The sequence below is a fragment of the Barbus barbus genome (genome assembly GCF_936440315.1).
Source record: "Barbus barbus genome assembly, chromosome: 19".
Taxonomy (NCBI): Eukaryota; Metazoa; Chordata; class Actinopteri; order Cypriniformes; family Cyprinidae; genus Barbus; species Barbus barbus.
The window spans coordinates 2,668,199-2,686,576 of NC_136747.1; the positions used below are offsets into that span (position 1 = coordinate 2,668,199).

The 18,378-nt window shown below is 37.9% G+C and overlaps 1 pseudogene across 1 annotated transcript; it reads left to right on the plus strand.

The window, feature by feature from the left end:
* The first annotated feature begins 822 nt into the window (after window positions 1-822).
* Window positions 823-9,880, plus strand: LOC306885160 (tripartite motif-containing protein 16-like protein; annotated as a pseudogene). The gene is made up of 5 exons: window positions 823-1,467; window positions 1,594-1,827; window positions 4,724-4,871; window positions 5,008-5,055; window positions 7,315-9,880. The product of its transcript is annotated as a tripartite motif-containing protein 16-like protein (transcript).
* The last annotated feature ends 8,498 nt before the right edge of the window (window positions 9,881-18,378 follow it).

Here is an 18,378-nt window from a genome sequence, read left to right on the forward strand (position 1 = left end):
CTTTTTATTTCCATGACAATTACGCACTTGGCTCTGATTTTCTCTTGGATTTTAGTGAGTCGTCACTCTGCAGGCAGGCAGCTGTTTAAACAGGCCGCACGCAACTCAGAGTATCACCAGTTGCCTCATGGTTAAAATTTTCAATCATTTTACATTAATATTCAAATAAAATTTTAAATGACATTATCAAAGTAATCACTTTGTAACTGTAATTTGATTACCACCCATTTAAAATGTAACTGTAACGGAATACAGTTACTGGTATTTTGTATTTTAAATACATAACGACTTTTTACATGTATTTCGTTACTCCCCAGCCCTGCTAATATCACAACAGTCAGAGCCACCTTGTGAACTACTCACTAATTCATTTATCAAGAGTTTCCTGTTAGTTAGTGTGTTACTCATTTGTTCCTGTGTAGTTATTTTTTAACAATGGAACAGTGCTTTAAAGTGTTACTAATTATTTAACATGAGGCTTTTCTGAATGTCAGAGCAGCTCTGGTCTTGGAGAGCCACTGTCACGCAGAGTTTAGCTCCAAACCTGATCAAACTCTCCTGCCTTTTAGCTTTCTAATAATCCTGAGTAATTTGGATGCAGTATTAGTATTTTTATTTTGTAAAGGTGTTTATCCAACTTTGTGTTCTCACTAACTCTGAGTTTCTGTGTGAGACTGACATCTAGTGGACATTTCAGTATGAGAGTTTACAGACTTACAGACACTCCTGTTTTGCACACGTCTCTCAAACACAGAACCAGGAAACTCAGTTAAAAGAAACTGAAACTGATCTGCTGTTGAGCTGTTGTTTGTGTGTCTGTTTTGCTGTAGACGGTGAAATGGCTGAAGCCGGTGTTTTTTCAGTGGAGCAGTTCTTGTGTCCAGTGTGTCTGGATCTCCTGAAGGATCCAGTGACCATTCACTGTGGACACAGTTACTGTAAGAGCTGTATTACAGACTGCTGGGATCATGAGGATCAGAAGAGAGTCTACAGCTGCCCTCAGTGCAGACAGACCTTCAGTCCAAGACCTGCTTTAGGTAAAAACACCATGCTGGCTGAAGTGGTGGAGAAACTGAAGAAGACCGAACTACCAGCTGCTGTTCCTGCTGGACCTGGAGACGTGGAGTGTGACATCTGTACTGGAAGAAAACACAAAGCTGTCAAGTTCTGTCTGGTGTGTCTGGAGTCTTACTGTAAAACTCATTTTGAGCGTCATGAGGAGTTTCGCTCAGGAAAGAGACACAAAGTGATCTCAAAACTCTCCAAAGAAATGCTGTTGAAGAAGAACACTTTACATCATACCTTTGTGATAATGTTATGCAATTTTTCTCAGGTTTGCTGTTTTTATTTCTCCTGCAGAAACACTTGAAGGAGACACAGAGTGAAATCCAGCAGAGAATCCAGCAGAGAATCCAGCAGAGACAGAAAGATCTTGAGCAGCTGAGAGCGGCTGTGGAGTCTCATAAGGTGAGTTTGGAGAAGAAGAGAAGTTTGAGACTCAGTTTGAGTCTCCTCTTTCAGTCCCACTGAAGCCGCTGTGGCTCTCAGGCTGTGAGGAAGCAGTAAGAGCTGATTGTGATGTGTGTCTAACAGCGCTCTGCACAGACAGCAGTGGAGGACAGTGAGAGGATCTTTACTGAGCTCATCCGCTCCATTGAGAGAAGCCGCTCTGAGGTGACACAGCGGATCAGAGATCAGGAAAAGACTGCAGTGAGTCGAGCTGAAGGACAAATGGAGCGACTGGAGCAGGAGATTGATGATCTGAAGAAGAGAAACACTGAGCTGGAGCAGCTTTCACACACAGACGATCACATCCATTTCCTGCAGGTAACAGAGATCTAGAAAAAAACAGAGTAGACTTTAGCAAGATCTGCTGTTACAGCAACTTTAATTAACTGACATTTATTATCTGAAGCACACTGATTGACTGATTGAATAAGAATCATTCTGCTGCTGGGAATGTAGTCAGGAATATTGTCTCGTGATGTTGTTTTTACTGTAAAACTGGTTTCAGTCAGGTACACTGCAGCAGTGAGGTGACCTGATGAAACATGCTAATAATAGAGACCAATACGCATTATATGACTCTTTTATTTGCCCAATTAAGCATTAAAATCATAGTCTTAAGCATGTTTAACCCTCTGGTACTCTCAGATCATTTTGTCCAATAATGTTTACATTTTGTTTGTTTCTTTAGATTTTTTTATTATTATTATTATTATTTTACTTCATTGGAATGGTACGAAGCTTGGTAAAGGTTTTGGCTCTTGCTACATGAACACACACCAAAAAATGAATGGAGATGATTTGAAAAGGTTTAATGATCCTGAAAAAACTGATCCTGAGTCACACTTGTACTCATCACAGACACAAAATATGGTCTTGAAATGGAAACAAATGGGAAACTAATTTCATCTAGAGGACACAATTGGGTCTGCAACCAAACAACATTTCACTTAAAGCTTGTGCTGTATATCATCCTGAAATTTAAAACACAACTTTTTAAGATGTATGGCTTTGATTTTCTCACAGGTTTAGACCAGTGGTTCTCAAACCTCTCCGTGAAGTACCCCCAGCACGGCACATTTTGTATGTCTTCCGATATCTGACACACACAGATATCGGAATTAGACACACTGGTCTTGCACTAAATTTAAATTCCAATTTTATTTGTCACATACATATACATACATAGTACGACATGTAGTGAAATGTATTGTACGACTGTCCAACAAATTGTCCAACAAAATTAAGAAAAACCTCAAGTTTACAAAAATACAAATAGAAAAAAGGACAGTAAACATATATACAGAAATAAACTAGCAATAAAATAAAATAGAATAAAATAAAAATAGATATGAGAATAAAAATAGAATATGAAGAATAAAAATAGAATATGATTCTGCATAGATTCTATAAAAGTAAAAGTAAAGTGTATATAAAAAAAGTAAAGTGTATGTCAGTGATAAAGTGTCCGTGTGCTGTGCAGTGCAGTAAAGTGTATAAGTGAGTAAAAGGAATACTAAAGACAAATGGTATGTAAATCCCACTCATTTATCCTTACGTAACCTTCTACAACTGAGACTGACATTAGTGCAGATTGTAGTTGAAATTGTGCAAAGTGGAAGTGTGGGGTGATGTGCTTAGAGTGGAGAGAGGTTAAGACTCCGAATGGCCTGCGGGAAGAAGCTCCTCCTCATTCTCTCTGTGTTCGCCTTCATGGGGCGGAAGCGTCTCCCTGAACGCAGCAGAGAAAAGAGTCCATTGTTGGGATGGCTGAGGTCCTTCACTATCTTCCTGGCCCTGGTCAGGCACCGCTTGCTGTAGATGTCCTGCAGGTCAGGGAGCTCGGTGTGAATGGTACGTTCCGCTGAACGCACCACCCTCTGGAGGGCTCGTCTGTCCTGCATAGTGCAGTTCCCGAACCAGGAAGTGATGCTGCCCGTCAGGACGCTCTCGATGGTGCAGGTGTAGAAAGTCTTAAGCACCCGAGAGGGAAGTCTAAAGTCCCTTAAGCGTCTCAGATGGTACAGACGCTGCCTGGCCTTCTTCACCAGGGTGCTGGTATGACAGGACCAAGTCAAGTCCTGCGTGATGTGAACACCCAGGTATCTGAAGCTGTCCACTCTCTCCACTGGAGTCCCGTTGAACGTGATCGGCTGGTATGACCGCTCCTGCTTCGTACTGAAGTCCACTATCAGCTCCTTAGTTTTGCTGATGTTCAGGTGTAGACTATTCACCTGGCACCAACTCTCCAGGTTCTTAATCTCCTGTATGTAGGCCGTCTCGTCGTTGTCTGAGATCAGGCCCAACACAACAGTGTCATCAGCAAACTTAATGATGGTGGTGGAGTTGGAAGTGGCCACACAGTCATAATGAGCTGATGAGTTGAATCAGGTGTGATAGATGAGGGAGATGTACAGAATGTGCAGGACAGGTTTGAGAACCACTGTACAAAACATGTTTTATGCCCGAGATACACAGCACGATTTCTGATTGGCCACGATTGTTTCACGATGCTAATCTTTCGTGCAGTGTGTTTAGGGCTTTAGAGTAAAATATGATTTTTTGAAAATTTCATATCAAATTTTGCATTGTTCGTAACAATAAACTTCTATAACTTTTTTTTTCTATTTTACTTTTTTCTACTTCTGAAAAAATCTGGCAAGTGTCTTTTTTAAAAAGAGATAAAACTTTATCTGATTTATGACAGTTTCAGATAGAAATTAAATTTTCAGGTCTATGCTCAAACAGTGGTAAAGAGGTAATAAATTAATTATAATTACTGCATAAATATAATTTATAAACTTTAACCTAACCTGAAAATACAAAATATTAAAAACAAACAAAAAAATAACTAAAACATAGTACATTCATTTCAATGAAATTGAAAAAACAAAAACAATCATCGCCATGTGAGGATCACCAGAGGGTTAAACTTCTCTCAATGATGCATCATGACACAGTAAATATTTATTCACATATTATTTAATGTAGTGTTTTAAGTGGGCAGCTAAACATTACATTATTGAGGAATTAATTGAAAGAAAGCAGGTGTTTTTCTAGGCAGTCATGTTTGGAAGCTGGAACAAGAGACTTGTGAACTTTTACCAGAAATGTCTCTCACTCTATTTACTATTTCTTTGCACTCACTATTATTTTATCATTTCTTCTTTTTTAATAATCAGATGTATTTCTGGTTTATTGATTGTTATTCCTGCAGAGTCTTCAGTCTCTCTCAGATCCTCCTGAATCTACAGAAAACATCTCTGTCAGTTTCCTCTCTTCTTTTGATGCTGTGAGAGAATCTGTCCGTCAGCTGAGACACAAACTGGAGGATTTCTGCAAAGAGGAGATGAAAAAGATATCTGGTAAAATATTAGAGATTCATCTGCTGTCTGTAATGAGACAAACAGCATCTAATATTATCATGAAGATGTTCGAAATGTCTGAGGAATGGATACAGGCATGGTTTTCTCTCTGTGTTTATATCTGTTATTTTCTCAGTCACTCACAGTAACATTGTTCCCAGGACCAGAGAGGACTTCCTACAATGTAAGTCACTAACAAACACAATAACACACACTGAGATACTTCATCTAGTAAGTTTAGTTTAAAGTGACAGAAAACATTATCAGTGTTTTTATTAATCATGTGCAGTTTAGGCAAATTTATTACAGAATATTGCAGTTTACTAATTACTTCCCTAAGGTTCGAATCAACTTACTTACAGCTTACTCTGCCTTCTTGGAGGCTATTTACAGTAACTCCGCCAGCCAACGTTTGGTTGAGCTGGACAACATTACAAAACATGATCTTCTGACAACAGCTCACGTGGCATTGGTGGTAAATCACGGGCCATTTTTGATGCTATCGACCCGCGTTTGAATCTGTCTTTTGCTGAACTTTCTTTTCTCCCTTTTCAAATCTCATATCACATCAGAAAGACGTTTATTTTCAATAAAAATGAAGGAAATAATCGAAAAGTTGAAAATAAAGTATCAGGTAGGGCACCGACATGTCAAACAATAGGGATGGGCGATACCTCTTATTTTATTTTCGATCCAATACCGATATTTTCAAGCCCAGTATCGGCGATATTGATACCGATACCGATACCTGTAAACTAAAATTATATTTTAAATTATTAAACGAATATAAGCCATTTTTAAAGCCAAGTTTTTTTTTTTTTTACATTTCACAGGCCTTTTGTTTATACTGTCAGAAATTAGATATACTAAAATTGTATTTTAGCCCTTTACTGGGGCAGTAACCTCAAAACCTCAGTACCTTTGAGGGTACCTCATGAAAAATAAACATGGTGTTACATATAGTAAGTATTAAAATGTATTATTATTATTATTATTACCATGGTAAATTTGTGGTTACTACAGTTTTACTACAAATACTGTGGTAAACTGTGGTTACTGTAATAAAACCATGGTTAATTTTTTTAAAAGGCTGCCAGAATGGTGTACTCCTAAAAGTGAAACTTTAGCATATTGTTTTCTGACAGATTTATTAACAGCAATTACAGAAGATAACAGAATCCATTTGAACTTTTAACAACAGTTTAAATTGACTTACACAAACTAGCCTATTTAAAACATTTCACTGCTGGTTATACTCTGTATTATTGTGTATGTGACGAATACAAATCTTGAATCTTTAAAATAAATATTACATGTACACAAAAGTTTGGGGTTAGTAAGATTTAGTAATATTTTTTTAAATAAGTCTCATGCTCACCAAGGCTGCACTTATTTGAACAAAAATACAGTAAAAACAGCAATATTGTGAAATATAACCATTAAAATAACTATTTTCTATTTAAATGTAGGTCTATTTTAGAAATGTAATTTAAATGCATCTGTGATCAAAGCTGTATTTTCAGCATCATTATTCCAGTCTTCAGTGTCACATGATCTTCAGAAATAAATCTCATATCATTTGCTGCTCAGGAAACATTTCTGATTATTATTGCTGCTTCATATTTGTGTATGAATCGTGAATCAGAATTAATTGTATATATAGTAATAATGATATTTAATGTAATGTAATAATGTGGCAATGGTTTCTTAGGATCTACTTCTGCTTCTGATGCTTTTGGGAAACGCAGCTCTATTTGAACAAACACTGACTGAGCCATGCGTCAGCAGCGAACGCTGTCTGTGATTGGTTGGTTCTGTCTTTCAGCTTTTGCTTTGTTCCAATGAGCAGGAGAAATAGCTCTATCCAACACTATTGTTCGCTAATATAGTCTATTTTTCCATTTAGAAGCTTATTTTATGCACAGAGTTTCTTGATAAATAAAATTAGTGGTTAAAAAATGCACTTTAGAATCGATATTTTTATGTGAGGATCGATCCTTTCGATACAACACCAGTATCTAAAGTATCCATACCCTAGGATCGATCCGCCCACCCCTAATTAATAATATCAAACAACCAATCACAGTTCGTTTCGTTGCGGGGCGTGGAAATGTCGTCACAATAACAGACCGGTGTGTGAAACTCTTGATGTATTTAAACGATTCTTACAACAAATCCAGTACTTTTCTGAAAATGCAGCTTGACTTGTTTGTCTGTTCTGTCCAGATATCTGCAGCTTTCTGTGCTTGTGTGTGAATTGTAGACCTGCATGTGAATGTGTGAGCATTTGTGTTCATGTACAAGAAAAGAAAAGCATAACCTACTAAAATTAATCCATTTAAAAAAAAAAAATAACTTTTTCAATCTGAGTTCAAAGAGTTTTTTACAGTTTAACTTTAACAACCACTGATTACAGTTAGTTTTATGTGTTTTTCTTCATCAGATTCCCATCAGTTCACTCTGGATCCAAACACTGCATATAAACGCCTCCGTCTGTCTGAAGAGAACAGAGTGGTGACTTACACTAACACACCTCAGCCGTATCCTGATCATCCAGACAGATTTGATAGTTATTCTCAGGTGTTGTGTAGAGAGAGTGTGAGTGGACGCTGTTACTGGGAGATTGAGTGGAGTGGGAGTTATGTGTTTATATCAGTGTCATATAAGAGCATCAGCAGGAAGGGATCTATGTATGAGTGTGTGTTTGGACGTAATGATCAGTCCTGGAGTTTGTCCTGCTCTCCCTCCAGTTTCTCATTCTGGCACAATAATAAAGAGACTAAACTCCCTGTTGGCTCCAGCTGCAGGAGAATAGGAGTGTATGTGGATCTCAGTGCAGGAACTCTCTCCTTCTACAGCGTCTCTGACACAATGAACCTCATCCACTCAGTCCAGACCACATTCACTCAGACGCTCTGTCCTGGGTTTAGTGTTTGGGGTCGTCAGTCATCAGCAAAGCTATTATAACTATCTAGATTATAGAGAGATCTACACATTGTACTGTTATATGCTAACTCTGAGATGCATGATAAATCTGAATATTTATATTTTATGTGTATTCAGTTACCATGCACTTTTATCCAAAGTGGTTCACAAAAGAGAAACAGTGAAATGTTGTAGGTCTTTTATTTTATAATCGTTAAAGGGGTTATGACATGAGAAATCAACTTTTTGTATTAACATTATACTGCAAGTAAACCTCGAGGAACATGTTGAAATTGTCACGACCCCTTTAAAACAAAACTACAGCTGAACTTCTGTCACTGACAGTAACATATTGTAGGAAGAACTCTGCTTATACGCACATAAAATTTCCAGACAACCTGGCGTCGGCTGGGATATCCTCCCTAACTGCCAGCTCACCATTAAGTCGCCGTAAATTCAAAGGCATATCGCAAAGGATGACGTTTTTACGGGCGACTCGAAATAGTCAATTTCCAGACTTTCCAAACCAAAGACTTTTACGACCTCGCAACTATCAGCACATTCCTGAGAATGCGCGCCGTTTCTCTGTTGCGCTCCCTAAAACAGACAAAGGAATTCAACTGGTCCATGTTGCTATTGAAACAAAGAAAGAGAACCACACCTGGGAATTAGAAATGAGTCTTAAAAGGGGAACAAAAGTTATATTCGTTTCTGCTACGGAAACAAATTATACTCAAACAAAAACACTATATACCATATTAACAACCTATATATATATTAAAGGATGTTTTTGTTTGTGACATTTAAAAGCTGGTTGTGTGAACTTATGTAATCTTTTTTCATGTAATCGTTTTTATATTCCTGATCACTAGTTGTTCATTTTCACATGATTAATATGTGTATTTAGAATTTAGGATCTGTTATCAATGTATCTAACCCAGTAATATCCTCTGTGGTCACGTGTATTTTTGGTGCATATCGAAATATAAGTGTTTGGTTTCTTTAGAAAGCTAACCTTATGAAGAATATTATGGTTGAATGAAAATGATCCGCTTTATCAACCCGTGGTTACAATAACGGATAGAAACTTGCTTGCAATAATTTGTTTTATGTGATGAATAACTGACCAGATAATGTATGCAAAATACGCAGCTACGCAGGGCGGGGCTCTGCCCACAGAGACTCTTTCGATTGGACCACGCGCCCAAAAAGGCGGACCCCAAATCGTCCCGTTAAAAACGGATACTCAACCTCAGGAGTTGGAGTTTTTGAAAACAACAGGAGGACACGCACGCCAGCGAGTCTCTCGTTCTGCTCACGCTGCAAGCGCTTCAGGCCTCGAACATCACGGCGAAGCAAAGCAACTAACACAAAGACTCAGTTAAACTTTCAAAGAACTTTAATCTGAAACTTCTTCACGTCAGAACGAAGCCCGCCAACCACTGAAGAGCAACCGCGTCACACGACCAATCCGCACGCGATCCGTCTCAAGCAGAGCATAGGACTGAATTCACCTGAGGAAAAAGCCTGACTTTGAACCGAAGGAAAGACTGAGTTCGATCGAAACAACGCAAACGACAAAGTAAGGCAAAATCTCTTTACTGACTGAAACCGGGACTCCTCTCTGTTGCTGTTTAAATATAGCATGGTTCTGTCTATGAGTGTCCTCAGGTCGAAAAGCTAGCATTAAAACCTAAGTCTCTCTCTCTTCAGATATAAACAACTCGCTCCCATTGCAACGTATGTGTGTGTTCATGTCTGTTTATGTTGTCTAGTTAATGTGTTAGAATAGTGAATAAAACTTTGACTTTATTAAGAAATCTTTGTCTGTGTTATGTGATTTAACATGTCGTAACTATTTGCCAAAAGATCGCGTTTTACCTACGCTCATTGAGCTAACTTAGCTAACTCAATTTAACTATTTGATTTATTTTAATCGTTGGCCACGAATGAAATAAACAACGTGTTAAAAGATAACTGCTGTTATTAATGCTTGCTGGACAAGTCGTTAACAAGGCATAAGTTGTACACTCTGATTAATAACAATTAATCATATGAAGATCAACTCTTAAGAGTGATTCCCTAAAAGCTAAAAATTAAAATAAAAATATTTGTGAAAGGATTAAATTCCTACAGATATACAGTACTACAACTGAGCAAATACTTTATCACATTCATCTAATATTGATTGTAAAATTGTTTGTCTACGAAAAAATGGTTAAAATGTCATTCTTTAAGTCCCTATTTTAATTATTCAGGAGTCCCAACTGAGTCTTAAAAACAAAGAGTTAATCTTATCACCCAAACTCAGTTCAATTGATGAAGATACATTAAAACATCTTGGCCAAAAGACTGAAGATGCAGAATGGGGTTGTTGTTTCATGATCCTGTAGGAAGGGATCTGATACAGCTGTGCTCGAATTACACATAAGAGGACCTTTAATAAGGTGAACTCAACATTGAAACACAGTGGAAATCTGCATTTGAAGATGTTTTATCTCAATGATGATCCAGAGAACTTGGGTGCATCTGAACTAAATTCAGTCAAAGCAATAATACTTCATTCTTATGTCAATGTGATACTGTTTTTCAGTTTGTTTTGTTCCTTCTTTCAATACATTTGCAGTTATCACATCTGATTTTTCTTTTCATTATGATGTATGGAGTGTAGATTGATGTGAATGAAGAATAAAGGATTTTAGCATTAGGCTGCAACATAAAATGTTGGGAAAAATGAAGGGGTCTGAATATATTTTAGTACAGTGACAGATGCCTACTGAAATAAAACCATCTCACTGTTTGATTTTATTGTACAGCAGGTTTAAAAAGTCTCCAGACTGGTTAAAAACAGCATGCTGCACAAGACAACATTTTTCACACAACGTACTAAAATTTATTGATTAATGAACGTCTCTGTTTCATATTTAAGACAGCAAATGAGACAATAGGGAATAATCAAAGAGTAATAAAAATGTACAACCTGATGATTTTCAAAAAGACATCACATTTGTCAAACTGTGTGAAAGACAAGAGGACTAAACTCAGGATCACATTTCTGCTTCAGTATTTACACTGCGAGTATTTATGTTCAGAGATCTTGTCTGTTGTGCTACAGAAGCCCCTGTCGTTTCAGATCCTCATAAGTCTTCTTGTTGACCACGTTTCCGCTGGAGTCTTCATATTCCTCCTGCAAGATAAAAACACATGTTCTTTCTGATCTCATAAACATCCAGTCTCAAGATTTATTCCTGCTTGAAAACTTCACTAATCTCTCTCCAAAAGGATCGAATCAAGCAGCTGAAGCAGAGTTTTAACAGCTGATTAGCGTTGGTTAAAGCAGATGCTTCAGTCAGAGCAGAGCTGTACAGCTGAATGTGACTTCCCTCACCGTAATGTCTGACTACTGAATGTGTTTCAGAATAACTCACCTCTGTGTCTGGCTGCCAGCGCTCTAATGCTTTCTGTGACTTCAGCTTTGACCAGACTATTCCAGAGAAGAGAGAAAAATGCATTTTAATACAGGGACAGATACCATTAGGGACAGTTTCCAGAGCCGGGCCCTTTTGTGTCGTTTATTAACATGCATCAATATTCATTTATAGGTATTTTTCTCAACTTTTAAATGGTTTAATATGGTAGTTTGTCTTTCTGTATATTTTCAATATATTTTGTAAAGCTCAGTGATATATGTTGTGCTCCATACAACAATCTGGTCTTTTTTCCCCCCATTTATTAAAATGTGTTCTTCTCTTATCATGGACAATTAAAATTTGTCAGGGGGACAATTATAACCCCATTATTTTTTTAATTAAATGATTACTGAAAATAGATATTGGTAAAAATGTATCTGTATCTCCAACAAATAGCTTGTAGTGTCTTGAGTTTGAACTCTATTGGGGTTAGACAACACGTTTCCGGACCTACTCATTGTGGAAATCATACTCTAGATTTAATACTGTCACATGGAATTGATGTTAATGGTGTTGAAATTCTGCAGCAAAGCGATGATATCTCAGATCATTATCTAGTCTTGTGTAAACTCCATATAGCTGAAACTGTAAATTCTACTCGTTGTTACAAGTATGTTAGAACCATCACCTCTACCACAAAAGACTGCTTTGTAAGTAATCTTCCTGATTTATCTCAATTCCTCAGCATATCCAACAGCACAGAAAAACTTGATTATGTAACAGAAACTATGGACTCTCTCTTTTGTAACGTAAACATAATATGTAATTTAAAGGGAAACAGTTTAATTAAGCTCAAAGGGAATAATTTATGATTTTATAGGGAATTTTAACAGAATCACTGTTTTACGGCTGATCACTGAGGCGGCAGCGATTCACTGAAGGAGCCGTATAACAACTGCACTGGATATTACAATCTATAGTGAAATATAGTATATTCTACCATATTTGTAACAAGGAGTTGGCTTTACAGCTTTAGCTATATGTAATATACATGAAACTAGATAATGGTCTGAGATATCAATACTGAAAATATTGCTATAAATTGTAGCAACACCTCCCCCTTTACCTTGTGGACGCGGTTCATGTTTCGCGGTTACTGCATAATTAAACCCTTTAAACCACTCAGCAGTTCTTTTTTAAAAAAATTAGCATGTCTGCTTTTCAGAAGACAGACAGTCCCTCTCTTCACTGATGATGTCCCGAGGACTAATGTCCCTTAGCTTAGACAGAATCATAATTTCTATAATTTTCCACTGATTTACGCTATCTGATGAGCATTACATGCTTCTAGCGCTGTCTTCTGTTGTGTTTTGAAAATTAGAAAGACACTTCTAATTTTACAAAAGATATTCACTTCAAATAAATGCTGTGTGTTTTACTTTAAAAAATCTTGAAAAAAATGTATCATGGCTTCTACAAAAAATCAGCATATAAAAATAATATTAGTGTTTCACAATCCATGAAAAAAAGCAGCAATGTTGAGCATAAGAGACTTCTTTTAAAAACATGAAAAAATCTTAAAAACTCAAATTATGAACAGCAGTGTTTTTAATAAACCAACATAACAAAGCTTTTGAAAGATGTTTCAAAACTTACACTCTTAACTTACACTCACAGAAACAAAATCCCACTGATTCATATCTAGGGACCGTGACGTCAGAGAGACTTGGGGTGGGCTGTTTTTGCCAGTAAGAAACCACTATGAGCACTTTAGAAACAACAACCGCATGGCAATGCTCTGCCAACCACACACAACACCCTATAGCACCATATACAAATCAAATGACTTTTGCAATAATTCTGGACTGGTGCTACTAGAGAGGTTTAAATTACACACTTCACCTTTAAGCAGTAAATGTGCATGAATAAAGCTCATGATTCCCACAGACTGACTGTTATGATCATTTCACATGACAGACCTGGAGTCTCTCTGCATTCAAGGCTCTTGAAAGAAACCTCTGAACACAAAGATGTGAAGAGAAGTCCATATGAGTCACCTACACCTGATCCAAGAGATCCAAGAGGAAAAAAACAGTACTGAGAGAGTGATATCAGGAGAGAAAGGGTCAGTCTGAAGCAGCAGCCACAGCAGATACAGAGTCATCGAGAGGCTGAGAGCCTGCTGTGTAATTTGATCAGAGCGGTTTTTCCTGAGGTGGCACATATGTGTGAGTGAACTTGAGGGATGAAACGCTGAACATGAGCTTGAGAGCGCTGGGGAGACCGATTACCTCCATATCTGAAAGGTTTCTTCCACACTCAAAATCCTACCTTAGTCACAGACGTGACACTAGCCATCATTACTAATCAAGTGCTAAAGGCACATTACACTGCTGTTCAAAAGTTTTATTTATTATTTTATTTTTTTTGTGAGCAGAAGATTTCTCTGCATTTATTTGCTCAAACATACAGAAAAAACAGTAATATTGTGAAATATTATTACAATTTAAACTGATTTCTATTTTATTATACTTGAAAGTATATTTGAAAGTGTTTCAACATTGATAATAAATCAGCATATTTGAATGATTTCTGCAGGATCATGTGACACTGCTACAGATCCCAAACTTTTGAACGGCAATGTCATTTCTGAACAAGAAAGTCAGAAATAATACATGCATTTGTTTATGAAGTGAAATGAATTGCTTCCCATCAAAACATTTCTATAGAAAGGCACGGCTTAAACGAGAACCACTTTGCCATTTTGGTCTTCAAGTGCAACCCACTTCACCAACTGTCCCCAACATTGTGGAACATGAAAAAATATACTAGAAACAATTTGGGAAGCAAATCAATCCTGGTGCATGTAAAGAGAAAAGAACATGGCGTGTCTCTATAATTCTGGACCAATCTGGACCAGCAGCACACACAGATCTCTGGCTGACCTCTTGGCGCTGGTGGGGAGTTTAAATGTGGTCTTGCTGGGAATCCTGGCCTCTTTCTTTTTGAGGTGAGTCTGATCTCTGTCCTGGGACTGTTCTCGCTCTGCTCTTGAAATGCCTCCGCTCATGTTGGGACTCATCCAGCCTGTGCTGTAACTCACTGGACATCTCTGAACACACACATGCACACGCACTTAAGAACATTAAAGTGCACAGAGCACAGGTTATTATTAGTTATTACGGATGGAATTAAATATCATCTTTGTTATTATGCAAAATATGTTATTATGAAAAAAAATAACTGACAGTTAAAAAAACAAAAATGCTGAAAAAAGTTTCCAAAAAAAGCAGCACATCTGTTTCAACATTGATAATAGTCAAGTCAAGTCAAGTCACCTTTATTTAGATGGCGCTTTTAACAATACAGATTGTGTCAAAGCACTTAACAGTATCAAATTGGAGGATAGAGTGTCAGTAATGTATAAAAATAAGATTAAACACTCAATTTTCAGTTAAAGGCATTTCATTATTGAGTTCAGAGATGTCATTGTCTAGCTCAGTTTAGTTTAAATAGTATCTGTGAAATCAAATTGACGATAATCACTAGAAATTAAGTGATAATAATAAATGATTCTTAATCAGAAAATAAATAAAATAAACAATTCAGCTTTGCCATCAAAAGAATAAATTACATTTTAAAAAGTTTCATAAAAAAAATATAATAATAATATTAGATATTTTAAATTAATATTATTGTTATTTTAAATTGCAATGTGATGCAGTAGACCCTTGCAGATCTACTACGGGACGTTTTAGGTCCAGAAAAACAAAACAAAATGATGGCTTGACCCGTAGGAGTAAATGAAAGGTGACTTTTATTTACAGTGCGCCGTAAAAATATCCAGTGTTGAGAGTATTTACACAAGTGCTCAGTCAAAAAAAAAAAAAATAGCAAAGTACCAACAAACAAAAAAAATAAAAGAACAAAATAATGTTAGCAAAGTCCAGGATGAATCTGCGGTACCAGCCCACTAGGCCCAGGAAGGATCTCACCTCCTTTTTTGTCCTAGGCCGGGGACTGCGCTGAATTGCTTCCACCTTGCATACCTGGGGTCGCAGTTCGCCATTGCCCAGATGGTATCCCAGGTAGCTGGTCTCTTGCCTAGCCCACTCGCACATTCAAGGACAGGCCCGCTGCTTGGATCTTCTCCAGAGTCTGTCGTAGTTGTTCAAGGTGGTCTGCCCATGCATTGCTGTAGATCACAACATCATTCAAGTATGCAGCAGACCACCCTTCGCAGCCCTGGAGAACTTGATCCATGAGTCGCTGGAAGGTCGCAGGTGCCCCGTGCAGCCCAAAGGGTAGGACTGTAAACTGGAACATTCCCACTGGCGTCCTGAATGCAGTGTATGGTTTGGAGTTCGGATCAAGGGGCACATGCCAGAACCCCTTACACAGATCCAAGGTAGTGATGTACCGGGACTGTCCTATCCGCTCCAGCAAGTCATCAATTCTAGGCATCGGGTAGGCATCAAACCTTGACTGGGCATTAAGCTTGCGGAAGTCGACAGACACGCAAGGACCCATCCTTCTTCGGGACGATGACGAGGGGGCTACTCCATTCGCTGTTGGATGGTTCGATTACATCCAACTGCTTCATCATCTCAATTTCCTCCTTCAAGGGCTTCAGTAGTCTCTCTGGTATTCGGTACGGCCACTGTCGTGAAGGGGTTGTGTCTGTAAGGTGGATGCTGTGCTGTACCAGTTCTGTCCGTCCAGGCCTCTGATGGAACAGTAATGGGAAGCGGTCCAGGAGGTCTTGCATTTCAGCCCTTAAGGGATCATTCAGATGGCTCAAGTTCACCTTTGCAGGGTGTCTCTGAGGTCTCACCTCTGGAGCAGGCTCATACTCTTCCTCATCATCCACCATTCTTAACATCAACGACCTAAACAACCCCACTATCTTTCTGGCTTTCTGGCGTATTTCATTGATGAGTGGGGTTTCATCTAGGGCCTTTTTCACAATCAAATTTAAGTTATGTGCAAAACATGGGATATGTCGAAGCTTCAGTAGCTGGGCACTTAAGATCATGTTGGATGCATTGTCAGTCACCATACAATGAACTTTGGAGGTAATTCCCCACTCAGACATGAGCAAGGTTTTAGCCTCCATGAGATGCTGGGCTGTGTGGGTTTAGTAAAACCTCCTTACACCCAATACAACAGTTACCATCTTTGTTTCTGGTGTAATGTAGTGACAAGTTACACCAAGATATCCGTCCATATTGATGGATGACCACATATCAGCCATAAGACTAACAAGTTCTGCCTTTTGTAGGTCTCTCATTGTCTTCTCCTTGGTGCTGTTATACCTTTCAGTGACTATCGTTTTAAGTGCCTTCCAGGATGGGAGGACATAGCTTGGATCAAGCTTGTTCACAAAAGCCCTGAAACCCATATCCTCCACAATAGTGAAGGGCTGCAAATCCTTCACCACCATGTCTACAAGTGCCTCATCCAATTCCCTTTGTCTGCCTTATAAAAGAGTAAAACTTATTTTCAGTCAAATACATTTAAATGATTTAGATTGAAATAGTCCACAGCTATAAAGACCAATCTGTTGGTTCATTTGTTTGAAACCTTCCTGAACAAAGAAGTGTGTATATACACACACACACATACATACATAGTTCCATACATATACATATATGTATGAATATAGAACTATATTGAATACATTGGCTAAGTTTGTGAGGTGCTATTTTTAAATATTCTCAGTGAAACTATTTTTTAACACGATTGTTAATTGTGATTGGATGTTAAGTTGTAGGGCTTAGGTTGATATAGGCCTAAGTCGTTTTAGAAATATGGATTTTCTAAACAGTGTCTCAATACTTTGTGATCTGACTTAGATTTCATACAATGCATACCTTGCTTAGATGGCCCAGCGGTGCCAATAGGCGGCCTAGGTGCAGGAGCAATGTTACCATCCTCTGCACCCCCCAAAAGGGCAGGATGAGTGCTCCTCAAATGGCGCATCATGGATGACGTATTATTACAGTAGGCTAGCTGCCTATCACAATACATACATCTCAGTTTATTTTGTGTTTCCAAATGGAAATGCTCCCACACCACAGAGGGTCGGCATCTCTTGTGTGGAGCTTCCATTATTATGTAATTTCAATATGAAATAATCTATCTATCAACTAGCCTATGATATCCTATCTGTAACTTGATGTGTTTGTCACTATCTAACTTATATGAATGTATATGTATGCCTATATGAATGTATCAGTATATCTATCCTAATTATCTGTCAATGTCTATAGCCTATCTATCAATGTCTTAACAATAGCTTTTAATGTAGCCTAAATATAATTAACCAAATTACACTATAAATCTCTTTCCTCTCACAAAAAACCCACGAAGTGAAGATGCGTTAACTCTACTTTTATACTTTGTGGGAGTTAGGTTGAGACAGACTTTTGCTTCTGTGTGATTTGTTCCCGACCCTGTCAATCAAACGCCAAATCGGCAGATAAGACACGTCTCGAAACACTTGTGACACGCACCGGAGCTTCGAATCACCATAGTCACGTGACATGGGTGTTTCGAATCATCTGCGCTTCGGGATATAGACACCGTGTCGAAACGTCAGTTTCACGTCAGCCATCCCTAGATCTCACCCAGAGTTTGATCTCTGAGGACATTGTTTATATTTAATTATTTTACATTATCTTCAACTGCATGAAACTTCATCCTGCTTTAATATTTTGAATATTAAGTCATTGTGCTAAAATTATTTGATTAGGATCATGTAGACTCACACAGATATCAAGATTCAGCGTATGAACCTCAACAATGGTGACAGTCAACAAAATATTCAGATCAACTCTGAACATCACAAAACAAGCTTTTCGTGGATTGTCACCATTGTTGAGGTTCATACGCTGAATCTTGATATCTGTGTGAGTCTACATGAGTCTGTCCAAACAATTACTGCATAATGACTTAAAAACATAAAGCAGGACATGTAGTGATATTCTAGGACTACTATAAAGTGAAATTACTAAATAAGTTTCTCAGAGATCAGCATCTGTCAAGCAAGACACTACTTTACTAATTCATCAATAAATAACCATCAGCATCTGACCAGTTGGTCTTCCCACAACTTTTGCTATAACAAATGCGTTTCAGAAACACACAGTTATAGGAACAAGAGAAAAACT